At 46.5% G+C, this 27,943-nt stretch overlaps 1 protein-coding gene across 2 annotated transcripts in view; it reads left to right on the top strand.

Moving 5' to 3' along the window:
* cenps (centromere protein S) overlaps positions 1-27,943 on the top strand; it is a 68,442-nt gene that overhangs the window by 4,070 nt on the left and 36,429 nt on the right. The window lies entirely within an intron of this gene.

Below are 27,943 nucleotides of genomic sequence, written 5' to 3'. Positions count from 1 at the left end.
TCGGAAGCTGTGATGGTGGGTATGGGTGAGTTATGGGCTGCTGGGGCACTCGACAGCGGATTGTTGGTTTCCTGCTCGAACCGAGCATAGAACGCATTGAGTTCATTGGGGAGGGGTGCGCTGCTGCCAGAGATACTGTTCGGCTTCGCTTTGTAGCCCGTTATGTTGTTTAGTCCTTGCCACAACTGCCGAGAGTCTGTCTGTGACTCTAGCTTGGTTTGATATTCTCTCTTGGCATCTCGGATGGCTTTGCGGAGGTCGTACCTGGACTTCTTGTATAGATCAGGGTCGTCTGACTTGAACGCCTCAGGTCTGTCCTTCAGTAGGGAGTAAATCTCGCGATTGAGCCATGGTTTCCGGTTGGGGAACGTACATACTGCTTTCTTTGGCACGCAGTTGTCCACACATTTGCTAATGAAGTCTGTTACGGTGGTGGCATACTCATTTAAGTTGGTCGCAGTGTTCTTAAATATGGACCAGTCAGGGCGGCACAGTGGGTTAGCACTGCAATCTCACAGCGCCGAGGTTCCACGTTCGATCCCGGCTTTGGGTCACTGTCCGTGTGGAGTTTGCATATTCTCCCATGTCTGTGTGGGTTTCGCCCCCACAACCCAAAGATGTACAGGGTAGGTGGATTGGCCACGCTAAATTGCCCCTTAATTGGAAAAAATGAATTGGGTACTCTAAATAAAAAAATATGGGCCAGTCCACTGTCTCTCAGCAGACACGTAGGAGCTCTTCTGTTTCCTCGGACCAACACTGCACGACCTTCTCAACTGGATTCTTCCGCTTGAGTCTCTGCTTGTATGCCGGGAGTTTCTGCTTGTATGGCTGCTAAAGCAGTATGAGAGAGCATCTTGGGTTACTTACCTTTCACTGCTTTATCACTCTTGTATCAGTAAAACCTCAGACACTTTCTACCAGTTTGCTTACTCAAATGTTTACCAAGGTGTCTTTATTAACGAGAACAAACCACAAACACAAGTTTAAATTCAACAATATTTATTTAACACAATTAACCCATAAATTACTCCCAAAATATACTAGAGATACCCAAGATCAGTGTATACTACCCGCAAAGATGGCTTAGTAGGGCTATGGATTTGATCCCTGTGTTCCTCTGGTCCGTCTTCACGAAGTTGGTTCTCACTGGCAGTCTCTTTCTTCCTTCCTTGTCTGGTTTGGTCTGGTCTTCTCTGGTCTGGTCAAGGTCACCTCCCACAGAGAGTCTTTGCTCTTGATGTGCCTTAGGTACCTGTTTTTATCCCACTTCCTTCACGCCCTTTTGCCATTTCCTCTGGCCTTCTGCCAATGTTGCATTGTCTTAGCACCCAATGATCCGGTTGATGACTGTTTTGACAGGATACCTGAGCCCGCCCCAGGTTCGCCACCTCTGGTGATGTGGGCTACACATAACCTGTTCCCATATAAGGCAACAGCAGAAACTCTGGGTGACAGAAAGTCTGGCCCAATCTGGGCTACTGACGATAGACCTGTGCATAATAATAGCAATAATCTTTTATTGTCACAAGTATGAAGTTACTGTGAAAAGCCCCATGTCGCCACATTCTGGCGCCTGTTCAGGTAAGCCAATACGGGAATTGAATCCGCGTTGCTGGCCTTGTTCTGCATTACAAACCAGCTGTCTAGCCCACTGAGCTAAACCAGCCCTGGAAAAATTATTCTCAAGATTTGATCTGCTCAAATGCTTTCAAGTATCAATAGGGTGCGATGATCTCCGGGTGGATGATTGATCGGGCTGGTCCAGGCATGTTCTGGCAGTTTGTCTGTGGGTTGCATATTTGACTTTGGAGACCTTGGTGTGTTTGCAAATAGATCTCTGAAGGCAGAAGGGCAGGTTAATAGGGTGGTGAAAAAGGCATATGGTACACTCGCCTTCATCAATCGTGCCATAGATTACAAAAGCAAGGAAGTCATGTTGGAGTTATATAGAACATTGGTGTGCAGTTCTGGTCGCCACATTATAGGAAGGATGTGATTGCACTGGAGGGGGTGCAGAGTAGATTCACCAGGATGTTGCTTGGGATGGAACATTTAAGTTATGAAGTTAGGTTAGATAGGCTTGGATTGTTTTCACTGGAGCAGAGAAGACTGAGGGGGCGACCTGATTGAGGTGTACAAGATTATGAGGGGCATGGACTGGGTGGATAGGGAACAGCTGTTCCCCTTAGTTGAAGGGTCGGTTACGAGGGGACACAAGTTCACGGCGAGGGGCGGGAGGGGGGATTTGAGGAAAAACCTTTTTACCCAGAGGGTGGTGACGGTCTGGAACGCACTGCCTGGGAGGGTGGTAGAGGCGGGATGCCTCACATCCTTTCAAAAGTACCTGGGTGAGCATGTCTTAACATTCGAGGCTATGGGCGAAGTGCTGTCAAATGAGATTAGGATTGGCAGATCAGCTGCCTTTCATGTGGCAGACTTGATGGGCTGGGGGGTCTTTCCTGCACTGTATTTTTCTGTGAAGTCTGAATTCCAACAGCCTGCTTGAGGTTTGACTGCAGTATGATGTTAAAAAGCTCAATTCTTTAATTTAGGATATCCAATTTAATCAGCCTTTGATGCACGATCAATAACTACTAAAACAAGGTTGTAGTACAGCTGAAGGCTTTAATAAGTTAGAAGTATTCCCTGGCAGCTCAGGTACAGAATGAGGGCTGCTGGGACGGCTCGCGTTCTTATACCGCGCCTATCGGGGCGGAGCTACCATACTCTACAGCCAATGGTAAAACCCCTAGGCTTAACCAATGGTACTTTAGCCTCTCGGGTACCGTAATACGTGATAATACCACATTCACCCCCTGTTAAAAAAGAGTCCGGCGGGGGTGGTGGTCGGCAGCTACAAAATGTAACAACATGGTATAATCAGTTATGGAGGTACCGTGATACCTCCTTACACTGTTTAGTGATTATTTACATATGCCAGAGTATGGCAGACATGTGCATCCAGTGTTATTTACAGATCAGTTAAAATGTTGCAATCAGTCGGTCGGGGGCCCTGGTCGTCCTCTGTGATCGCCTGAGCCTCTTTGGTGACTCCAGTGGGGGCTCGGGCATCTGCGACTCCGGCAGCGTGGCTTCGGCCTCCATGGCAGCTTTGGTGGGAAAAACGGCTGACCCGGGAAGGGGGCGCCTGTAGGGGGCGTCGGTGGGTGGGGGGGGCCTAGGCAGGGGCGGCGGGAGGACTGATCCTCCTGTAAGGTGCTGCGGTGGAGGGTGGGACTGGCGGCTGGGATGTACGTGGGGTTCCGGCGGGCGCCAGGTCCCGTAGGGAGACCGTATCTTGTCGGCCGTCAGGGAACGCCACTTGGGCGTATTGGGGGTTAGCGTGTAGCAGATGGACTCTCTCTACCAACGGGTCCGACTTGTGCGCCCCCACGTGTTTTCGGAGCAGGATGGGTCCGGGTGTTGCCAGCCAAGTCGGGAGCGAGGTCCCGGAGGAGGACTTCCTGGGAAAGACGAGGAGACGTTCGTGAGGTGTCTGATTGGTGGTCGTACAAAGCAGTGATCTGATGGAGTGAAATTGGTCGCACATGGGGGCCGGGGGTGCACAAAATGGCGTCGCCCATCCTTCCAGCGTGGTGTCCGAGGGACAGGATGGCGGCGCCCGGGGTCCACACTTGGCCCTTGGATATGCGGGTGGCGGCGACCGCTGGCCGCACGGGGCCCGTGGAGAAGTTCACTGTGGCGGTCCGGAGTTGCCGCTGGGGACCGCGGCCACCGCTCGTGCCTGGCAGACCCCCACGAAATGGCCCTTTTTGCCGCATCCATTGCAGATGGATGTGCGGGCCGGGCAGCGCTGGCGGGGGTGCTTTTCCTGCCCACAAAAGAAACAGCGGGGCCTATCGGGGTTGGCAGGCCGCCTTACAGCGCAGGCCTGCGGGGAAACGGGGAAGGTCTCTGGGTCGGCCGCTGCGGGATTCTATGCTGCCCAGGGGTCCGCCGCGCGGTCGGGCACGTAGGCTCGTGCGTTCCTGGAGGCCACGTCCATGGATCCTGCAAGGGCACGCGCCTCCCTGAGTCCCAGGGTGTCTTTTTCTAAAAGACGCTGGTGGATTAGTGAAGAACTCATACCTGCTACAAGTCAGGTAGGATTAGTGAAGAACTCATACCTGCTCCTAGTCCCGGACTAGGAGTTCTGTGTGCTCGCTCGCCAAAACTTGCGGGCAGCCACAGCTTCTGCCCAGCATCAGTAGCGCGCGGTCAAATTCCTCCAACGATTCCCTGGGGGTTTGTCGTCTTGTTACAAGCAGGTGACGAGCGTAGACTGGGCGAATATCGTGTCCTTTTAAAAGTTCGATTGCTGCATCAAAGTCTTCCGCCTCCTCGATGAGGGTGTAGATCTCTGGGCTTACCCTTGAGTGCAAGATGTGCAGTTCTGCTCCCCCGAGGATGTGCCTTCAGCCGTCTCCAGGTAGCTTTTAAAACACGCCAGCCAGTGCTTAAAGATCGCCGCTGAGTTTGTCGCGTGGGGACTGAGTTGCAGACACTCCGGCTTGATTCGGAGGTCCATCCTTTCTACTTAAATCTAGCTTATTAAATTGATGCACAATCAATAACTACTACAACTGAAGGCTTTAATAAGCTAGAAGTATTTCCCAGCAGCTCAGGTACAGAATGAGGGCTGCTGGGGCGGCACGCGTTCTTATACCCCGCCTATTGGGGCGGAGCTACCATACTCTACAGCCAATGGTAAAACCCCTAGGTTTAACCAATGGTACTTCAGCCGCTCAGGTACTGTAATACCTGATAATACCACAGCCTTAAAAGTAGGACCTGGTAGGTCACCACATTCTTCACTCGGTGCCTTTTTCTGACTTCATTACTCAGTGATTATTTCGTTATTCTACTTTTTCTAATTGTAATAAATAGTCTTTAATGTTGCGGTATGACAGGTCAGCTTGGCTGAGCTGAATGTTCATCTTGCAGGATGTGGGAAGTCATGGGCACACCCATGTGTGCAGACAAACGCCTCTGCAGGATGTGTCACTAGCTGCGGAAGCTTGAGCTCTGGATTTCGGAACTCGAGCTGGAGTCACGTTGTGCAACTGCGAAGCAGTGACCTCCATGCATAGCCTGTTTAGGGGAGTGGTCACACCATAAGTTAGGAGCGTACGGACAGAGAGGGAAAGGGTGACCATCAGGCAGCCTAAGAGAACTAGGCAGGTCATAGGTAGGAAGAGGGATGAAGTCCTGAAAGCAGATTTTGGAAAATTAGGAAGGAAATTATAAAGCAGGATCTCAAGAGCATGTTATTAATCAGGAGATTAAAGAAGCATGTAGCTTGTGTAACAGAGTGATTGAGGGTAACTTTGAAAAGCATGTAGACAGGATAAACCCGATGGGTTTCTGGAGTGTGTTAAGGGTGGTTTTCCCGAGCAGTATGACGAGGAACTGACTAAATAATAATATACTATCTGGAGCATTTGTGCATCATTCAGTGCCTTGCAGTCTGACTTCGAGCTAACATTCATTAACAAACTTTATACTCTTGACTTGATTAAGGAGGAATAATCATACTTTGCTTTTTAACTGTTACACTTGTCTACAAATACCAAAGACAAAACAGCTTATGTCTTAAGCTAGCGAGATGTTATCAAAAGGCCATTGAGGGGAAATTATGCTACAAGGAAGTTGATAAAAATCACTTTGATACCTAGTCATAAAGAACAGAGCAATAATGTTCAATCAGCATTTTAAAAAAAAACTTAGCAGATCCACCATGGTATTACTCACAGTGAGTCAAGAGGTTTTATTAAAATATATGGAATCTACCCATGAACTAATAGCCCAGTGAATGTGAATTCAAATTCCACTGCGGTAGTTTGAGTTCAGTTTAAAATATCTGGAAGTAAGAAGTTGGCGTCAATGAACGTGATTAGGAAGCCTCCGTCCGTCCCAGTGGTTAACTCTTAATCACCGTCTAAAGTGGGATACTCTGTTCTACAAAACTACTGGCTGGTAAATGCCAGTGTTGCTAGCAGAACCCACACCCGGAGAATGAAAAAGACATTGGGGGAGGCCCCACGGTCTGTCAGGTACTGAAAAATAGGCCTGAAGTCTGACAGTGTAGGATGCGGTATCACAGTCTAGCAGCAATTACCCCTCCACGGTCATTCTAAGGTACTGAATAGAGTTTCTATGTTTGTTGCACGGGTCCTGGGATCCTAGGGAATTGGGATTTTAGGACATGAACTATCAGGGAGGAAATTCCTGGTTTCTGGGAAAATTGGGTGGCCCTGAGATCAAGAAGTATTCCGAATGCTGTCTGGGAGTCCGTCAGCATTGAGCTGGCATTCTCAAATTGGAGTGGAGACATCGGAAATTTGACGAGTGGGCCTTGAAATCCAGCAATATTGGAGAAGGAATTTTCAAGCAGACATTTCCGTAAATGTAAAGAGTATATATAATGGCCTGAAATTCATTGGGTAATTTCCAAGCTTTTTTCAATGTAAACTAAATTCTCAGCCTTCAAAAATGGTTGAGGAGATGTTTATTAACTGAATATCCACAATCAAAATAAATGATAACATGCATACATTGGTTTGTGTAGTCTGGTAATTTACAGAAATGTCGATGTTTTTAGTGCTTTGTGATTTGCATATGGCACAGAAACAAGCCATTAAGTCCAACCAGTTCATGACCGTGTTTATGCTTTACTAAGGCCTCTTCCCTTCTTTCCTTACTTAAATATATCATCATACCATCTATTCCGTCCTCCTTCATGCTTTTCTGCACCCCCCCATGTATTCTATTTGCTTCAACCACTTCCTCCGATAGCAAGTTTCACATTCTCACCATCCTTTGGGTAAAGTAGTTTCCTCTGACTTCCCTATTGGATTTCTTGGTGGACTATCTTATATTTATGGCCTCTAGTTAGACTTCCAGGGGAAACAATATCTCTCTATCCACTTAATCAAAACCTGTTCATGATTTTAAAGACCTATATTTGATCACCCGTCCGGTGCTTTTTTCCACAGGAAAAGAGATCCAACCAGTTCATCATTTTGTGGTAAGAAGCCATGCCAGGTCTCAGCGGAGGAAGTCATAGCCTGCCTAGCTTTGGAATTGCCTCTGGTAAACTGTAGTTCCCTTCTGCATGTTTAAAAAATATATATAAATTTGACTCCAAAAGAGACATATAAAGGTGTGATGTAAAAGACCAGGTTAGCCACTATGCACCTTAAATCATATCCGAAGGTTTAAAAGGAAGTTGCATCTTGTGAATGGAGCTAAGAGGCACTTGTAGCGCTTTACTCAAGCCATACATCCTCCATAGAATAGAATCCCTACAGTGTGGAAAGAGGCCATTCGGTCCATCGAGTCTGCACTGACCCTCTGAAAGAGGTCTCTACCCAGGCCCCCTTCCTTGCCCTATTCCTCTAGCCCCACCTAACCTTTTGGACACTAAGGGGCAATTTAGCAGAGCCAAGCCACCTAACCGGCACATCTTTGGACTGTGGGAGGAAACCAGAGCACCTGGAGGAAACCCACGCAGACACAGGGAGAAAGTGCAAACTCCACACAGACAGACACCCAAGGCCAGAATTGAAACCGGGTCCCTGGCGCTGTGAGGCAGCAAAGTTAACACTGCCTTTGGCAAAAGCTTGTGCTAAGTTTCAAGCTCCTAACAAAACTAAAAGCTGAACTGCCTGCTACAGACTTGGCTCATTCCATTAATTACAACATCTCTGTCCCACTAACTGGGTTATGACCACCTTACTAAGGCAAACAACCACTCAATTATCTGAACCCCAGGGAACCTTCTGTCTATAAGTAAAATATTACTGCAACTCAATGTATATACCTAAACTCAGGCTTTTAAGAACATTACTGCAACAGATATAAAATACAAACTACATACCGATTTCTTACTTTCATCATACTGACTACCCTCAGGCTTAACCAATGATCTATGCATGCTCCTCCTGTAGGATGTGGGTGGTGAGGGATACCACCGGTGTCCCCGCTGACTATACCTGTGGGAAGTGCACCCAACTCCAGCTCCTCAGAGACCGTGTTAGGGAACTGGAGCTGGGTGAACTTCGGATCATCCGGGAGGCAGAGGGGGGTAATAGACAAGAGTTACAGGGAGGTAACCACACCCAAGGTACAGGACAAGAGTAGCTGGGTTACAGTCAGGGGAAAGAAAGTGCAGGGATCCCTTGTGGCTGTTCCCCTTCAAAACAAGTATACCGTTTTGGATGCTGGTGGGGGGCGATGACCTACCGGGGCCAGGTGTCTTGCACTGAGTCTGGCTCTGGGGCTTAGAAGGGAAGGGGGGAAAATAGAAAAGCAATAGTGATAGGAGACTCAATGGTTAGGGGAATAGATAGGAGATTCTGTGGTCGGGAGCGAGACTCCCGGAAGGTGTGTTGCCTCCTGGGTGCCAAGGCCAGGGATGTCTCGAATCGTGTCTTCAGGATCCTTAAAGTGGAGGGCGAGGAGCCAGAGGTCGTGGTGCACATTGGTACCAACGACGTAGGTAGAAAAAGGGGTGTGGATGTAATAAACGAGTTTAGGGAGTTAGGCTGGAAGTTAAAAGCCAGGACAGACAGAGTTGTCATCTCTGGTTTGCTGCCGGTGCCACGTGATAGCAAGGCTAGGAATAGGGAGAGAGTGCAGTTGAACATGTGGTTGCAGGAATGGTGTAGGAGAGAGGGCTTCAGGTATTTGGATAATTGGAGCGCAATCTGGGAAAGGTGGGACCTGTACAAGCAGGACGGGTTGCATCTGAACCAGAGAGGCACCAATATCCTGGGAGGGAGGTTTTCTAGTACTCTTCCGGAGGGTTTAAACTAATTTGGCAGGGGAATGGGAACTGGATTTGTAGTCCAGCAACTAAGGTAGCCAATGTTCAGGACGTCAAAGCGTGTAGTGAGGCAGTAGGGAAGGTAACACTGACAAAGGAGAGTACTTGCAGGCACGGAGATGGGTTGAAGTGTGTATACTTCAGTGCAAGAAGCATCAGGAATAAGGTGGGTGAACGTAAGGCATGGATCGGTACTTGGGACTACAATGTGGTGGCCATCACAGAAACTTGGATAGAAGAGGGGCAGAAATGATTGTTGGAGGTTCCTGGTTATAGATGTTTCAATAAGATTAGGGAGGGTGGTAAAGAGGTGGGGGGTGGCATTGTTAATTAGAGATAGTATAACAGCTGCAGAAAGGCAGTTGAGGAGGATCTGCCTACTGAGGTAGTACGGGTTGAAGTCAGAAATAGGAAAGGAGCAGTCACCTTATTGGGAGTTTTCTATAGGCCCTTCAATAGCAGCAGAATGGGAGGAACAGATTGTGGAAAGGTGCAGAAGTACAGGATAGTAGTCATGGGTGACTTCAACTTCCCAAATATTGAGTGGAAACCCTTTAGATCAAATAGTTTGGATGGGGTGGTGTTTCTGCAGTGTGCCCAGGAAGCTTTTCTAACACAGTATGTAGATTGTCCGACCAGGGGGGAGGCCATATTGGATTTGGTACTTGGTAATGAACCAGGGCAAGTGATAGATTTGTTAGTGGGGGAGCATTTTGGAGATAGTGACCACAATTCTGTGACTTTCACTTTAGTAATGGAGAGGGATAGGTGCATGCAACAGGGCAAGGTTTACAATTGGGGGAAGGGTAAATACGCTGTCAGACAAGAACTGAAGTGCATAAGTTGGGAACATAGACTGTCAGGGAAGGACATAATTGAAATGTGGAACTTGTTCAAGGAACAGATACTACGCGTCCTTGATATGTATGTCCCTGTCAGGCAGGGAAGAGATGGTCGAGTGAGGGAACCATGGTTGACAAGAGAGGTTGAATGTCTTGTTAAGAGGAAGAAGGATACTTATGTAAGGCTGAGGAAACAAGGTTCAGATAGAGCACTGGAGGGATACAAGATAGCCAGGAGGGAACTGATGAAAGGGATTAGGAGAGCTAAGAGAGGGCATGAAAAATCTTTGGCGGATCGGATCAAGGAAAACACCAAGGTCTTTTACACATATGTGAGAAATATGAGAATGACTAGAGCGAGGGTAGGTCCGATCAAGGACAGTATAGAGAGATTGTGTATTGAGTCTGAAGAGATAGGAGAGGTCTTGAACGAGTACTTTTCTTCAGTACTTACGAATGAGAGGGGCCATAATCGTTGGAGAGGACAGCGTGAAACAGACTGGTATGCTCGAGGAGATACTTGTTAGGAAGGAAGATGTGTTGGGCATTTTGAGAAACTTGAGGATAGTCCAGTCCCCTGGGCCTGGTGGGATATATCCAAGGATTCTATGGGAAGCAAGAGATGAAATTGCAGAGCCGTTGACAATTATCTTTTCATCCTCACTGTCAACAGGGGTGGTACCAGGAGATTGGAGAGTGGCAAATGTCATGCCCCTGTTCAAAAAAGGGAATAGGGATAACCCTGGGAATTACAGGCCAGTTAGACTTACTTCGGTGGTAGGCAAAGTAATGGAAAGGGTACAGAGGGATAGGATTTCTGAGCATCTGGAAAGACACTGCTTGATTAGGGATAGTCAGCACGGATTTGTGAGGGCTAGGTCTTGCCTCACAAGTTTTATTGAATTCTTTGAGGAGGTGACCAAGCACTGGATGAAGGTAAAGCAGTGGATGTAGTGTACATGGATTTTAGTAAGGCATTTGATAAGGTTCCCCATGGTAGGCTTCTGCAGAAAGTAAGGAGGCATGGGATAGTGGGAAATTTGGCCAGTTGGATAACGAACTGGCTAACCAATAGAAGTCAGAGAGTGGTGGTGGATGGCAAATATTCAGCCTGGTGCCCTGTTACCAGTGGCATACCGCAGGGATCAGTTCTGGGTCCTCTGCTGTTTGTGATTTTCATTAATGATTTGGGTGAGGGAGTTGAAGGGTGGGTCAGTAAATTTGCAGACGATACGAAGATTGGTGGAGTTGTGGATAGTGAGGAGAGCTATTGTCGGCTGCAAAGAGACATAGATAGGATGCAGAGCTGGGCTGAGAGGTGGCAGATGGAGTTTAACCCTGAAAAGTGTGAGGTTGTCCATTTTGGAAGGACAAATATGAATGCGGAATACAGGTTTAACGGTAGGGTTCTTGGCAATGTGGAGGAGCAGAGAGATCTTGGGGTCTATGTTCATAGATCTTTGAAAGTTGCCACTCAAGTGGATAGAGCTGTGAAGAAGGCCTATGGTGTGCTAGCGTTCAATAGCAGAGGGATTGAATTTAAGAGCTGTGAGGTGATGATGCAGCTGTACAAAACCTTGGTAAGGCCACATTTGGAGTACTGTGTGCAGTTCTGGTCGCCTCATTTTAGGAAGGATGTGGAAGCTTTGGAAAAGGTGCAAAGGAGATTTACCAGGATGTTGCCAGGAAAGGAGAGTAGGTCTTATGAGGAAAGGTTGAGAGTGCTAGGCCTTTTCTCATTAGAATGGAGAAGGATGAGGGGTGACTTGATCGAGGTTTATAAGATGATCAGGGGAATAGATAGAGTAGACAGTTAGAGACCTTTTTCCCCCCGGGTGGAACAAACTATTACAAGGGGACATAAATTTAAGGTGAATGGTGGAAGATATAGGGGGGATGTCAGAGGTAGGTTCTTTACCCAGAGAGTAGTGGGGGCATGGAATGCACTGCCTGTGGAAGTAGTTGAGCCGGAAACATTAGGGACCTTCAAGCGGCTATTGGAGAGATACATGGATTACGGTAGAATGATGCGGTGCAGATTAATTTGTTCTTAATCTAGGACAAAAGTTCGGCACAACATCATGGGCTGAAGGGCCTGTCCTGCGCTCTATTTTTCTATGTTCTATGCTCTATCTACTAGTTTACGCAGGCACATTCCAAATCTGAGACTGCAGGGATAGCTAGCTGCTTGGCGATCACCTATCTCCAGCTAATGATGATGTCCTTGCAGTAGCCACAGGCAGGGGTGTGCACAGACATGATGAGACTCGTGCAGCTGTCACAATTATTGTCTTTCAGGCGAAATGTTAAACTGAAGCCCCATCTGCCTCCTCCAATGGATTCTGATTTGAAGAAGAGCAGGGGAGTTTTCCCTGGTGTCCAGACCAGTGTCAAATCATAAACCAACATTACTAATACAGGTCATCTGGCCATTCCCGCGTTGCTGTTCATGGGGCCGTGCTGTACATAATTGACTGTCACATTTCATACATGAAATGGTAGTTCGGAAGTACTTCATTGGCTGTAAAGTGCTTTGCGTCACCTGAGGTGTAAGGTGCATTAGAAACACAAGTCTGTCTTCGTTTTTGAGCATATAATTGGCATCTTGAAGCTTCAAATACATTGGCAATCAGTGATGCATTAAAGTACAGCCTCTGTGATTCTCTGTGAGCATGCTATACTACATAAGATGCCTAACCAAGGGGAAAGGAGAACTCTACAGAATTTAGAGCAGCACAACAGGCAATCATTGGTCATGAAACCGCATTAGCTGAAGGACATCTGTAGCCATAAAATTGATGTCACTCTTATCTAAGATGTGAAGAGGCTGAGCTGCCCATTTAAAATAATCGCCCTGTCTACATGGCTCAAAGTTAACCACAACACTTTTCAGCTTTCAATGTCTATCCTTTCCTTTTCTCCTGCCTCTAATGTCTTCCTCTTTTGACTATTCCCTCAAATTCTCACTCTAAAACGCCTCTCTCCAGCCTTATGTTTTCACCATTTCCTTTTCATGTTGAGATTTAGAGCTCCAGCATTGGGAATGGTGATGCTTCCTCAGAGTGTGCTTGTTCAAGTCATTATCTGGCTCTCTAAAGTCCCACATCTTGCAGGAATGACATAACGCTGTCCCATCTGTGCTCACATTTTTGGTTTTAAATTCTTTGTTCTACTTTGTAGTTTGTTATTTGTGCATGATCTAAACTAGTCTAGATAGCATCTCCCCCCCCACTCACCAAAACCTCACTTCAGAAGTCTTAATGGAATGAGGTGGGAATAAAGTAAAAGGCATTTGTTCAATCCCAATGTTGTCTTGGTTTAAGCTCCCTTGCTGTCCTGTTCAATGATGTTCAGATTTAGTCGCTTTAGGTGGGGCGAAGGATTTGAGTCAAAGGGGAACTTGGCTAACATTGAGATGGAAGCTGTGTTGCATGTCTAGCTTCCAAATAAGAGGCTTACTGATAAATTAACTACAGGGCCAGACTAGGTTGATCTCTTAATTAATCAAGTAGAGATGTTAATCAAATTGCACATAAAGTGGTAATGCAATGCCTAGATGTGGTGTGAAAATCTGATTGTTATGCATTTCTGTGTGCAGGAAGTTTTTTGTGTCTTTGAATATGAATGATTGACAGCTGTTTATGTGCAGGTATTTGGAGTTGAATATATACTAGACATTTCTCTTTGGTCTTCAGTTCAATCTGACAGACAATTGGGCTTCGAGCAGTGCATGATCTAAACTGATCTAATTTGCATCTTCCTCACACTCTCACCAAAACCCATTTAAGAAGTCTTAATGGAAAGAGTTGGGAATAATGATGTTGTGTTGGTTCAGGCTCCCTTGCCATATATAATAATCTTTATTGTCACAAGTAGGCTTACATTGCAATGAAGTTACTGTGAAAAGCCCCCAGTCGCCACATTCAGTGCCTGTTCGGGTACACGGAGAATTCAGAATGTCTAAATTGCCTAACAGCATGTCTTTCAGGAGGAAACCCACGCAGACACGGGGAGAATGTGCAGACTCCGCACAGGCAGTGACCCAGCAGGGAATCGAACCTTTTGCCCCAGGCACTATGAAGCCACGGTGCTAACCACTGTGCTACCGTGCTGCCCTTACCATTCGCCCCTTACCATTGCTGAATCCCCATTATCAACATGCTGGAGATTACCGTTGACCATATGGGCTAGCCATATAAATACTGTGGCTACCAGAGCAGGTCAAAGCAATCCTATGGCGTGTAACCCACCTCCTGACACCCCAAAGCCTGTCTACAATTTACAAGGCACAAGTCAGGAGTGTAATGGAATACTTCCACTTGCCTTGGATGAGTGCAGCTTCAACAACACTCAAGAAGCTCAACACCATCCAGAACAAAGCAACTTGCCTGATTGCTACCCTTGCCACAAACATTCAATCCTCCCACCACTGACTAACCGTGGAAGCTGTGTACACCATCCACAAGATGCACCGCAGGACCTCAGCGAGGTTCCTTTGGCATCACCTTACAAACCCACGTGTGATGAATGTAGAAATTGTTATATATTATAATTGATATTCTGTTGCAGTAATGTTATTAAACCCCTAGTTTAAACTATTAAAGCTGCAATTACAAAGTTGTAAAAGGTGAGATAATTATTGATTTTGGCAACTTACTTGGTTACAGATAAAGGGCTAATGAAATAGTGTTTTCATTGCTGGAGACTCCCTGGAGTGTAGATAATTTATTAGGAAGTGGTATTTAATCCTAGCTAAGCAGGTCATGGAACTTAGTGGGACACAGATGGTGTAATTAATGGGAGGAGCCAGTTCTGTGTAGATTTGCAGTCTTTTAAAAATTAAATTTAGAGTACCCAATTCATTTTTCCAATTAAGAGACAATTTAGCGTGGCCAATCCACCTAACCTGCACATCTTTGGGTTGTGGGGGTGAAACCTACGCAAACACGGGGAGAATGTGCAAACTCCACACGAACAGTGACCCAGAGCCAGGATCGAACCTGGGATATCGGCGGCGTGAGGCAGCAGTGCTAACCCACTGCGCCACTGTGCTGCCCTGTTTTAGGATTTTTAAGTGAATAGCAGTTTTGCCAAATACTATTCAATTCAGCAGAGGTGTACTCGCTCTGCTCTTGAAAGGATTTCTCTCCAAAAGTCTCTACAGAGATAACAAGTAACCTGTTTTGTTAACATTACTTATAGGTGGCATTTGAAGTGAAATTGGGATGCTTAATTGGAATTAATGGCAGGTGTAGATATTAAGTTTTTTCTGTTATTTAAGAACTTAATTGTCAAGCTATTTATTTGATAATGTGGTTCGTTCCATAACATTAAAGTTTGTTTTAATATGAAAGATAACTATTAGTCCGAGTCATCACTCCTGTGGTGAAGCATCTTTTCCTCACAGTTCTACAAGTCTATATGAGTACGGCCTCAACCTGGACCTTGGATTCATGTCACATTACATTCACCCCCAACCATCTGGCCTGGGCTTGCGAAATCCTACCAGCTGTCCTGGCTTGAGACAATTCACACCTCTTTAACCTGCGATTATCCCTCTCTCTGGATCTGTAAAGACTTAATTACCAGCAAAAGCTCGCATTCAAAGTAACGTCTTGCATCTTTGACTTTGTCTATATGTATGTATATATATATATATATATATATATATGTTTCTGGAACCTACCTCTTCATTCACCTGAGGAAGGAGCAGTGCTCCGAAAGCTAGGGATTCAAAACAAACCTGTTGAACTTTAACCTGGTGTTGTAAGACTTCTTATTGTACTACAAATTGAACAATTGTTTGGGGTTCTTGTCTGGCATCCTAACAAATGGATCTGTTCCAGTATCCTAACACATGACCACTACCCTCTAAAAGCACAAGAGGAGCAGATACCTGGGAACACCACCACCCTGGAAGTTTCCTCCAAATCACTCACCATCCTGACTTTGAAATATATTGCCGTTACTTCAGTGTCACTGGATCAAAATCCTGGAACTCCCTCCCTAACAGCGCTGTGAGTGTACCTACACCTTGGGTTCAAGAAGGCAGCTCATCACCACCTTCTGAAGGGCAACTAGGGATGGGCAATAGATGCTGGTCCAGCTGGCGATACCCACATTCCATAAATGAATAAAAAATAAAGTGGGCAAAAACTCTGTATTTCCAGCATACAAAATGTGGCACTGAGGTTTCTACTAAAGCCAAATTTTCAGATTGTGTAAAAGGAAATATTTAATGCGATTGCCGGTATGGACTTGAGAGTTATAAAAGTAATTACAGATGTGGATTGGCAAGTGTCTCTTCTGGAATGTCATTTTCTTGATCTGGTGGGAGGATGGAAATTATGTGCAAGCAAGGCTGCTGGTTTAATAAAAATCTTGAATTTATATTGCACATTGTCACTGCGTTGAAATGTCTAAGTGCTTCAGAATTGTCCCTGAAGCGCATCGACTTTTATCTAGATAAAAATTGGTTGGAGATACAGAAAGTAAGATATTGGAGTGGTATTGTGGAGTTTTGTTACACCACTGTGAGGGGGCACAGAGAACCTTTGTAGAAAGTTTTTTCAGAAAATGAATAAGTTGGATAGATTGCTCCGAGTCCGGAGGAAAATAGATTTATGATCTGCATTGAATTTTCTTGTTCTTAACCTGCTCGGTGATTACATTATGGCAAACGATAATGGAGGAACAGACATGAACTGTTAGTTTAGTACTCCTGCTCACATAACATGACTTGTTAACTCATTGTTTTCAGAAAAATGAACTTGTTGGTGCACTAGAAAACTGTAATTCATTCACTCCAGGAGCCTGGCTTTTTTGTCTCGCCTCTTGTGATTCCTTTATATGTGTTTCTAAGTTCAATATTTTAAATCTATTGTCCATATATTCAACTCTTGTGTTCAGGCTGAGCTAACTGCACACCATGGGCTTAGTTGTTTGGTCGGAACTATTTTGTTTGAGATGTTGGTGCAAGATAGTTGCAAGCCAATTAACAGGATGAATTGAATCAATGGCAATGCACCTTTGCACGGTACTTTGTAGGGCTGGGGGAAACAATCATTTTTATTTAGTGTGGTGGTTATTCTTGAAGCTGCCCCTCCAAACTTCAGTGTGTTTTTTTTTCAATGCTCCAGATCTTGGGGGAAGATATGTTGTCACATCCCTGTGAGCTACTTTGTTAGATTAATGCACCCATGCAAGCTAAGGAAATTGTCCTTGTAGTTTCCCTTTGATATTTTTATACTCATTTTGGTTTAAAAGATTACTTAGTTATGCGGATTCCTTGTGCTTTGAAAACTGTTTATTCAATGCATTGAGATCAAATAAAAATTAATTCTCAGAAAGCGTAGCATGCAAGCTGGCCTATAGCATTTCAGGAAGTGATAAAATCTTCATTCTCAATATTGAGACACTCAAAACCTTTGCACATAATGTGGTTTTAGAGTTAATCTGGTAAAGAAACATCTTGACACTTTTCAGAACAAGACCTTATTTTTACTGTGCCATCGAGATTGAAAATTATTCAAATCTACAGGGGTTTTTTTTGTCTTTGCAGCCGGCATTCTTGTATATATGGAGGTTCTCAAATAAGTAATCCCGATTTACCTCAAACTGATGGTCTTGCCATTTTATTGAAATGCACGCACAGCCTGGTCACCTGTTCCATAAGTGGAAGATCAAGGATGACCCCAAGACCAGTTCTAACCAAGAAACCCAGACCATAGAACCCACCCGATCAACCTGCCCGTGAAGAAACAATCTTCATTTCCCCACTTAGCATCTCAGGAGGCCGTTGAATTGATAAAGCTTGACATCCCATTAAAAGCTTTCCATGACAGGCACATAATAGTATCATGATCGTTGTGACTGAGGAAGGCCAGCCTTCCCCCAGCCTGTACTCCATTATCATACGTAATTAATTTTTAACTAACTCCAGTATTTTCACTTCTCTATCTGGATGTCCATCCCATGTGTTGATCACTCACTCTGTGTGAAGAACAACTTCCTAATATCAGTCCTAGAAGTACTTTCTCTGCCCCCCCCCCCCACCCCAATCTACTCCACAACTTGTAGCATTCCAGGTTTTTCCATTTACACTGTAGCTCAGTTAGTAACGTTCATGCCTCTGTCCAAAAGTTGTGGGTTCAAGTTCTATTCCAGGACTTGAGCACTGAAATCGAGGTTGACATTCCAGTGCAATATTCGGGGTACTACATATCGGGGTGCCCACTTTCAAGTGCCCAATTAAACCGAGTCTGCCCTTTCACATAGATGTAAAAAGACTCATTAAGAAGAGCAGATGTTTTATCCTGGTTATCCCCAGTACCTTGGCCAACATTTATCCCTCAATCAACAGCAGATTATCTGGCAATTATCACATCCCTGTTTGTTGGAGCTTGCTGTGTGCAAATTGGTTGCTGGGTTTGCTACATTATAACAATGACAACACTTTTAAAAAGTACTTTTTTGTCTATTAGGCACTTTGGGCGACCTGTGGTCATGAAAGGCACTATATAAATTCAGATTAACTTATTTTAGGGCAGAGCGGTGGCTCAGTGGTTAGCACTGCTGCCTCACGGCGCCGAGGTCGCAGGTTCGATCCCGGCTCTGGGTCACTGTCCGTGAGGAGTTTGCACATTCTCCCCGTGTCTGTGTGGGTTTCGCCCCCACAACTCAAAAGATGTGCAGGATAGGCGGATTGGCCACGCTAAATTGCCCCTTAATTGGAAAAATGAATTGGGTACTCTAAATTTTTTTTTTAAATTAACTTATTTTAACTGCTGCTCTGTACTGGTTAGACACCTTGTGAATTTAGTCTACTTATGCTTGTAGGTTTCTTTCAGCTTCACTTCAAGGCTAGCTTTCTCTTCTTGGAACCATCGCTGATGCCTCCTGCTGGATGAAGTTCCCATGCCAGCTGTTTCTTGGCCTTCCTTTCTCCATTCACTGTGTCAAGGAGCTCTATTTTCCATTTACATACCTCAGCCATCACTCTTTATACCTGGGCTATCGTTAGCGAATATCCAATAGTTATATCCGATAGCTACATCGTGCTTAATTGCTTTTGTGCATCCCAGGTTTTCCCCCCAACTTAGCTCTATGTGACTTTAATGACTCTTCCAGGTAATTTTGATTTTCCTCTGGAAGGTAACTTAATAATTTATACCCATTTTTGAATGTTTCCTCATTGTCCAATTTAATTTGAGGAATGTCAAATTTAGAATCCTCTGGATTTATCTTGTCTCCCTGAGTTACAGTAACTAACACTTCCTCCTTCTTTCCTTCTCTGTCAAAATAACTTTTTAGCATATTAACCTGACACACTCTGAGTCCTACTAATGTCTGGCGTTACAATCAAATCATTTACCTCACTTGGTTTCCTTTTGATCTGATGAGGCTCACTAAATTGTGTTTTTAATGGTTCCTCGAATGTGGGAATACGTATTAAAGGTGCTGGTTTGATTAACAACTACTCTTTGTCTTGACTAACCATCTGATCAAATATGGTTTGTGACAATTTATCCCCCACCTGCTCTTGTTCTTTACGAACCATCTGATCAAATTTATGGGTGACTTTAATCTGCATATAGATTGGGTGAGTCAAATTAGCTTCAGATCCAGGGTCCCAAGAGCAGGTGCAGACTCGATGGGCCGAATGGCCTCCTTCTGCACTGTAAATTCTATGACAAAATGATTGATATGTCCCGAATCGCCTCATACATTTGCTTTATTTTTAGTGCCCTTGTCCATATATCAAAGTTAGCCTGTTTAATTCTTTCAAATTCTGTATAGATCTGACCCGGTTCTTTTCCTGGAATTCTAAACTTCTGTCGGTAGGCTTCTAGCACTAGTTCATAGGCACATAGTATGGCTTTCTTCACCACATCGTAACCCCCAGATACCTCCTCTGATAGTGATGCAAATACATCACTAGCTCTACCAACCAACTTTTTTGAACCAACACCATTCACACACAGTGTCTGGCCAATTCAATTGTTTAACTACTTTCTCAAAGGATATAAAGTATGCTTCGGCATTGTTCTCATCTGTTGCTAACTTTTGGTTGGTTCAATTGGCTCTGTTTTGTAACCTTTGCTCTCGATTTGCCAGGTATCTTTATGATACCACCACAAGGTTCAAGTTCAAGTAATGATCAATAACTCAATACACCGATTAGTAAGATTCAAATCAAAGCACATTTATTAAACACAGTAAATCGCTACTTGTGCATAAATTCTACTTCTAAGCTACTTCTACAACTAACAGGCCTATACTTAGCTTCGGACTGGCCCACCAGGTCAGGGGAACAAATGGCCTTTCGTTCTGGTTCTGAGTCTGCGGGATTCAAAGTTGGTACGGATTGGTAGCTAGGAGCGCCTATCTCGTAGCGAGTGTTGACTTAAGACTTACTGGATCTCGGCGGCAGTTGAACCGGTCACGGTCAAGGGTTGGTTCGCGTTGCTGAGTGACCCGGTCAAGAAGAACGATTTGAACTTGGTGGCCTAACTTTATAGTCCCCAGGGTCTTCCCGCCTTTCGGGGCGGACCCTGTACCTGGTTCTAGGTGACTGGACTTCGTTCCAATCGCTTGGTTCGATTTCTCCAATACTGGAGTGGTTCCCTGATCGATGGGCGGTCTTGAGGTGTCCGTTAACCTCTTTTGTGTGGCTGGCGCCGGGGAGTCTGGCTTGGCTTTGTTTATCCCAAATGTTTCGATTGTTCCCGGGGATCGCGCATTAGTATGTAGATGGCTGCTACATTATTATGCAGATGGCTGCTGGCATCGATGCTGTCTGGGCTTTTTGCAGAGTTTAATACACAGTAACTTGCACCTGCTGGTTTCTGCCTGTGTTGGCTGAATTTCCCTTCAGCCTTTGCTGTTCTTCCATTTTAAATCGGGACTTGGCCAACTCGGGTGGCTACACATCGAATCTTGGCAAGGCTTTATTTAAGCATGTCCCTACCAAACCTTTGACTAGGGTGTATTTGTTCTTCCCCTAAAAGTTTTCCATTTCCCTTTGGAAAAACCCTCCCTCTGGCTTCATTTGCCATTTCCATTTCTCTCAAATTTTTTGCAACTGTAAGGGCCATTTCCAGTCACTCCCTATTCAATATTACAAGCCCGGAAAGAATGCAATCGATCAACACACACACCCTGTCTTTAAGTTCAATAACCCTACGTCAAACGAGGAATTATACCAAATAATCCCGGCCACGAGCTCCCAATTTGTTAGGATGAGCCTGGTCAGCCCTCAACAATGGCTAAGAGGGGGCAGCGCAGTGGTGCCATGGTTAGCACTGCTGCCTCATGGCGCCGAGGACCCGGATTCGATCGATCCTAGTCCCTGGTCACTGTCCGTGTAGAGTTTGCACATTCTACCCTTGTCTGTGTGGGTCTCACCCCCACAATTCAAAAAAATGTGCAGAGTAGGTGAATTTGCCACGCTAAATTGCACCTTAATTGGAAGAGAAAAAATTAGATACTCTAAATTTATTACAAAAAACAATGGCTGAGAGACTGAAGCAGATGCGTAACATTTTAAAGTTTTAATGCAGTGCAGAAAGATTGATTCATTCCAGGAGCGATAATAGAACTAGGGCTTGGTTAATTTTATAAACAAACTTTATGAAAATGAAAGAAAATAAAAAGTATTACAACTTTTACTTCAGCTCTAACACAACAGATTAGATGCAGTTGCTTAACCTTAACACACTAGTTCTCATGAGACAACACTAACAGAACATGCCGCTTTCACAGGCAGTCAAAGGCAACACTTGCATTTTCAAAGCAACTTTCCTTCTGGTAGGGACATTGGTTCTGAACCCTTTTCCACAACCTGCCTCGGTGGCAACTTTCATGACTTCTCTGGTTGGTTTACCACTACCTTCTCTGTAACTGTTCAAAACTAGCATTTCTTCCCTCTCTAAGCTCCGCCCAGCCCCTCAAACAGAGGTTGTCCCTTGAGGTGGTCAGACTTGAATCCATTATCGTTATCTTGGCTGATTGTCCACTCCCGTTTATACAAAGAACAGAGGTATGCCATTCATATGCAACAAATCTTCCATTGATAGACATCAGACTCTGTGATGGGCTGATGGCTGGTTAAACAAAGTTGTCCAGAATGACAATGAATCTTGGGTGGATCATTCTGGCTGAACAGGGACATCCTGTGTATTTCCACTAACAAGGTTAAGTCTGAATGGGATGAAGTAACTTAGGCTCTCACCATCTACCCCCCCTCCCTCCCCCTGTATCCCTCTGACTCTGCTGATAGCAGTCTTTTCCTTAAATTTAACCCCCAAATTGCCTGCTACATCTTGGATCACATTTCTGGACCCAAGTTCCTAATATCTCCCTATCATGACACCTGAATTAAATTTTCATTGGTTATTTTCCTGCTGTTTGTACATATTGTCTAATTGATTCTCGTGTATTGAGATTTCACTGTCCCTCCTAGTTTCATATCAATAAAAATGGACATTTGCATTGAGTTCAAATTCAAGTAATTGGTGTAAGTTTGGAATGACAGTGGATCCAGCACTCTGGCTCCCCACCATTTGTTGTCGAGCACCTTTTTTTTAAAACCCTTCAGCCAGTTTCTTATCTATCTCAATATCCAACTTAAATATTGAAGCTTTAAACTTAATGGGTGCGATTCTACGGGCCTATTAACTGCTGGGGTCAAATCCCGTAATGGTCACAAAATCTCAGGAGAGGCCGAAAGGGGGATTTGCGCCAGCGGGATTTTAGATTGCAATGTTCTTGATCCCACCCAGATAATATGATCAGGTTCACTCTCGGGAAGGGCGTGAACTTGATTTGAATGAATTTCAACGCATTTCAAAATCATTAGCGAGGTTATAGTTGAATCTTCAGATCTGATTGAATCTTCCTGCCCACCAGCGTGATGTCACTACTGCTTTCTAAAAATGGGGAACAGGCGCCATGACCTTCAAGGGGGAGGGGGGGGGTAGATGGTGAGAGCCCCTTTCCACAATGTACAAGGGGACAGTATCACGGGGGGGTTGGTTCAAGAGTGTTGGGGATGGGGTGGGGAAGTCAGGGTTCTCCTCTGGGATGGGGGTTGCGGTTGGTATGTGCTCTGAAGCCTTCCGAGGAGTGTGTGTGGGGGGGGGGGGGGGGGGTGGTATGGTGCTGCTGGTGAACTAGCATTTAGTGATTATGAGTGGCTGTCCTGTAGCCTTAAGTGCAAAGGCGTGATAGCAAAGAGATCTTGTGATGGCCCAGCCTGATTATGAACGATGCCTATGAGTGTTGCCGATCTCAGCCACACAGAATGACTGTGCCCCCTAACATTTTTGAGAGTCATGCTCGTCAAACTAATTGGCCATCATGCGTTAAGCCGTAACAATGTCAGCTGGCCACATTCTTAAAATCAAGGAGAGGGCTGCAAACTCTCAAGGGTCAAGGATTAACGGGTGGGTGCAGGGGATCAAGGGGGAATGTGTGCTTAATAACCACAACGCAACATCTACCATCGAGGAAATATTAGCCCTCAATGTATACATTGGTGTCCAGTTGACCCCGCCCCTGAGGGATGGGGGACCATTGAAACTGCCAGTCAGAGCCCCCTGTAATGTACATATTAAGGGAGGGAACAACTAGACGTGAGGCCATAGGTAGAGATAGATAGGTTCTTGATTAATTAGGGGATCAGAGGTCATGGGAAGAAAGCAGGAAAATTGGGATGAGAAAATTTCAGCCATGATTGAATGGCAGAGCAGACTTGATGGGCCAAGTGGCCTAATTCTGCTCCTACGTCTTATGGTCTTAGGTGACTGAATCGGCGAGGCATTGACTGGGGCTGGTCAAGTGATGAAGTTGGAAGAGGTGTGAGTGGGCACTGGCCCCCAGAGGAAGTGAAGGAATGACAACTTACAGAACCTCCAGGACCACTAGGACAGTGGGTGTTTCGAAGGTCTGGGAGCAACCGGTTGGAACACCAACCTGACTGTCTCCCTCGCATCTCTAACAGAGTTCCCAGAGATCTCAGCGTGGAGCTGGCAATCCTACGAATAACTGCGCTGGAGGAGAGTGCGGCATGGTGGGACAGTGGTTAGCACTGCTACTTCACGGTGCTGAGGACCCGGGTTTGATCCCGGCACTGGGACACTTGTCAGTGTGGAGTTTGCACATTCTCCCCGTGTCTGCTTGGGTCTCGCCCCCACAACCCAAACATGTGCAGGACAGATGGATTGGCCACGCTAAATTGCCCCTTAATTGGGAAAAAACAAGAATCGGGTACTCTAAAATTATTTTTTAAAACTGCGCTGGAGGAGCACTACAGACTCCAGCAGCTGTGAGAGGACGCACCCAGGGAGAAACCAGCGGCAATAGGGGCGGAGGGCAGTCACAAGGGCTGGCCTCAGTTCAGGCAAAACAGGGGGCTGAAAGACTAAGTATACCGAGGGTTTACAGGTGTCCCTCATTGAGCTGTCGGACAACGTGCCACGGGAGACTCCGCTTTACAAGGGAAACAGTGAGGAACCTATGTGACATTCTTTCAAACCTGGCACCACGTGGAGGAGGAGTACACTTGCTCCCTGTGGCCATGAAGGTCACAGCAGCCCTCAGCTTTTACATCATGGCATTGTTTCAGGGCTCAACAAGTAACGTTTGTGGCATCGTGAGTCATCTGTCATCGTGAGTCATCTGTCCACAGATGCATCTGTGACATCTCCAATGCACTGTATGCCAGGGCATCCATCTATATAAACTCCGACCTGGACCAGGCCCACCAGGGCAGGGATGTGGAATTTGCTTCCATCGCTGGGTGCCACAGGTGCAGAGGGCCATCGATGGATTTGTGTGGCTCACACCCCCCCCCCCCCCCCCAAGCCACCAGGGAGTCCTGTATATTAATAGAAAGGGGTATCATTCCCTTTGAGCACCAGGTGAAGATCATGCAAATGTGTGCACGTTTTCCAGGGAATGTGCATGATGACTTTATCCTTGGGCAGTCTCAAATCCCTGGGATATTCAAGGATCATCCCAGGCTGCAGGGATGGCTCGTTGGGAACAAGGGATACCTGCTGTGGTCTTGGTTGATGGCGCCTGTGTGGAGGCCTGAGATTCAGGCAGAGTCTGGTTACAATGAAATTCACAGTGCCACCTGGCCTGTGATGGGCTGAAGATATGATTCCGCTGCGTCGACAAGTCACGTGGGGCACTACAAGATAGTCCAGAGGGTCTCCCGCATCGTTGTTGTCTGTTGTACGTAATAACGTAATACAGCAGTAGGATAAAGTCCTCGATGAGGAAGACCAGGAGAAGTGGGACGTCTCTGATGGGGAAAAGATCATGGAGTCATAGATGTTTACAGCAGGGAAACAGGACCTTTGGCCCAGCTTGTCTATGCCTCCCTCCTGGAGGGAGAGACCAAAGAGGAGCCAGAGGATGGGGGCCATGCGGGGACAAGGGTTAACTTGGGCAGGTGGGCCACGGATGCCCTCATTGCTTCCTGGTTCGCACACCACGATGAACATGTTGTCTGACAGCTTTATAACCTCCTCCTCCCCCCCCGCCCCCCCCAACCCAAGATCTTTATGATCCCCTCCACGACCAAGGGTGGAGGTCCACAACAGAATCATCTCAGGGCGGTGCTGAGCTTGGCAAGGATCAACGAGGTCTTCAAGGACTTATATGGCAAATTGTATGAGTCAGAACCCCCGGAGGGGGTGGGGGGATGAAGCAATTCCTGGATCAACTGAGGTGCCCTAAGGTGGAGGAGGGGCGGGGTAGAGGGATTGGGGGCCCCGATTGAGATGGAGGAATTGGTTAAGGGGTTGGAGGGTATGCAGTCGGGCAAGGCCCCGGGACCGGATGGATATCCATTAGAATTTTACAGGAAATTCTCAGAGCTGTTGGGCCCGCTATTGTTGAGAACTTTCAACGAGGCTAAGGAAAAGGGAACCCTTCCCCCGATGATGTCGCAGACTTTGATTTCGCTCATCCTTAAGCGAGATAAGGACCCGTTGCAATGTGGCTCCTAAAGGCCGATTTCACTCCTTAATGTAGATGCCAAACTGTTGGCCAAGATCTTGGCCACTAGGATTGAGGACTTATGTCCCGGGAGTGATCAATGAGGATCAGACGGGATTTGTGAAGGGCAGGCAGTTGAACACGAATGTGCGGAGGCACCTGAATGTGATCATGATGCCCTCGGAAGGGGGGGATGCAGAAGTGGTGGCGGCAATGGACGCGGAGAAAGCCTTCAATCGGGTGGAGTGGGAGTACCTGTGGGAAGTGTTAGTCAAGTTTGGAGAGGAATTTATAGAGTGGGTTAAATTGTTGTATCAGGCCCCGGTAGCGAGTGTGTCAACGAACCGGCTGCGGTTGAAGTACTTTAGGTTACAATCGAGCCGCTGGCCATGGTGTTGAGGGAGTCCAGAAACTGGAGGGGGCTGGTTCGGGGTGGGGGGGGGGGGGGGGGAGAGGAGCATCGGGTTTCACTGTATGCGGATGACCTGCTCCTGTACATTGCAGATTCAGTGGAGGGGATGGGGGAGGTCATGCAGATTCTTAGAGATTTCGGGGACTTTTCGGGGTAGAAGCTGAATGTTGGGAAAAGTGAGCTGTTTGTGATACATGCGTGAAGCTAGGAAAAGAGACTGGGACTAAGATGGTGGAGAGGAGCTTTCGCTACTTGGGCATTCAGGTGGCTAAGAGTTGGGATGCCCTGCACAAGATCAATTTAGCGTGGCTGGTGGATCAGATGGTGGAGGACTTTAAGAGGTGGGATATGCTGCCGCTTTCCCTGGCGGGCAGGGTGCAGTCCGTGAAGATGACGGTCCTCCCCAGGTTCTTGTTCGTCTTCCAGTGCCTTCCCATCCTCATCCCCAAATCCTTTTTCAAGTGGGTAAACAGGATTATTACGGGATTTGTGTGGGCAAACAAGACCCCGTTTGTTAAGAGACTGTTCTTAGAGCGCAGTCGGGGTGGGGGTGGGCTGGCGCTGCTGAACATTTGCAGCTATTATTGGGCAGTGAATATATCCATGATTTGGAAGTGGGTAGTGGAGGATGGGGGGGGTGGCATGGAAGCGGTTGGAGGTGGCGTCTTGCAGGGATACTAGCCTGGGGGCATTGATAACGGCTCTGCTGCCGCTCCCGCCGACATGGTATACCACGAGCCCGGTGGTGGCGGCGACATTGAGGATCTGGGGTCAGTGGAGACGGTACAGGGGGGGAGGCAAGGGCTTCAGTCTGGACCCCGATACGGAACAATCACAGGTTCGTTCCAGGTAGAATAGATGGTGGGTTCCTAAGCTGGCACAGAGCAGGTATCAAAAGGATGGGGGACTTGTTTATTGAAGGGACTTTTGCTAGTCTGAGGGCGCTGGAGGAGAAATTGTGGTTGCCCCCAGGGAACACCTTTAGGTGCATGCATGTTCGGGCGTTCGTGAAAAAGCAGGTGGGGGGATTTCCATTGTTACCTGCCTGGAGGATACAGGACAGGGTGGTCTCGGGCGTGTGGGTGGGGGATGGCAAGGTATCGGACATATACCAGGTGCTGCAGGAGGCGGAGGAGGCCTCGGCGGAAGAGCTGAAGGGCAAGTGGGAGGGGGAGCTGGGTGAGGAGCTAGATGAGGGCCTGTGGGCTGATGCCCTGGGCACGGTCAATTACTCCTCATCTTGCGCCAGGCTTAGCCTGATTCAGTTTATGGTGGTGCACCAGGCGCATATGACAGTGGCGAGAATGAATAAGTTCTTTGGGGTGGAGGACAGGTGTGTGAGGTGTTCAGGGGGCCCAGCAAACCATGTCCATATGTTTTGGGCATGCCCAGCACTTACAGAATTTTGGAAAGGCTTTGCAAAAGCTATGTCCAAGGTCTTGGACCCTCGGGCAAAGCCGAGCTGGGGGATAGCAATATTTGGGGTATCAGACGATCCGGGAGTGCAGGAGTCGAAAGAGGCCGGAGTTCTGGCCTTTGCCTCCTTGGTAGCTCTTGTTAATGTGGAGGGACGCGAAACCCCCAAGTGTAGAGGCTTGGGTCAGTAACATGGCTGGATTTCTCAGGTTGGAGAACATAAAGTTTGCCTTGCAGGGGTTCTCCAGGTGGTGGCAACCGTTCCTTGACTTTCTTGTGGAACGTTAAGTGGAAGACAGCAGCAGCAGCAAACCGGGGGGGGGGGGATAGATTTTATTTGTAAAGGGCAGATACCCCACCTTGTTTTGCTGATTTGTTAAGTTGTTTCTTAATTATTACTATGCTTTTTGTTATCTTTTTGTAGTGGTTTGTAAA

This window comes from Scyliorhinus torazame, chromosome 16 (genome assembly GCF_047496885.1).
Source record: "Scyliorhinus torazame isolate Kashiwa2021f chromosome 16, sScyTor2.1, whole genome shotgun sequence".
Classification (NCBI taxonomy): Eukaryota; Metazoa; Chordata; class Chondrichthyes; order Carcharhiniformes; family Scyliorhinidae; genus Scyliorhinus; species Scyliorhinus torazame.
The sequence above is the reverse complement of the archived record's forward strand: the minus strand, read 5'-3'. Positions and strand labels throughout refer to the sequence as shown.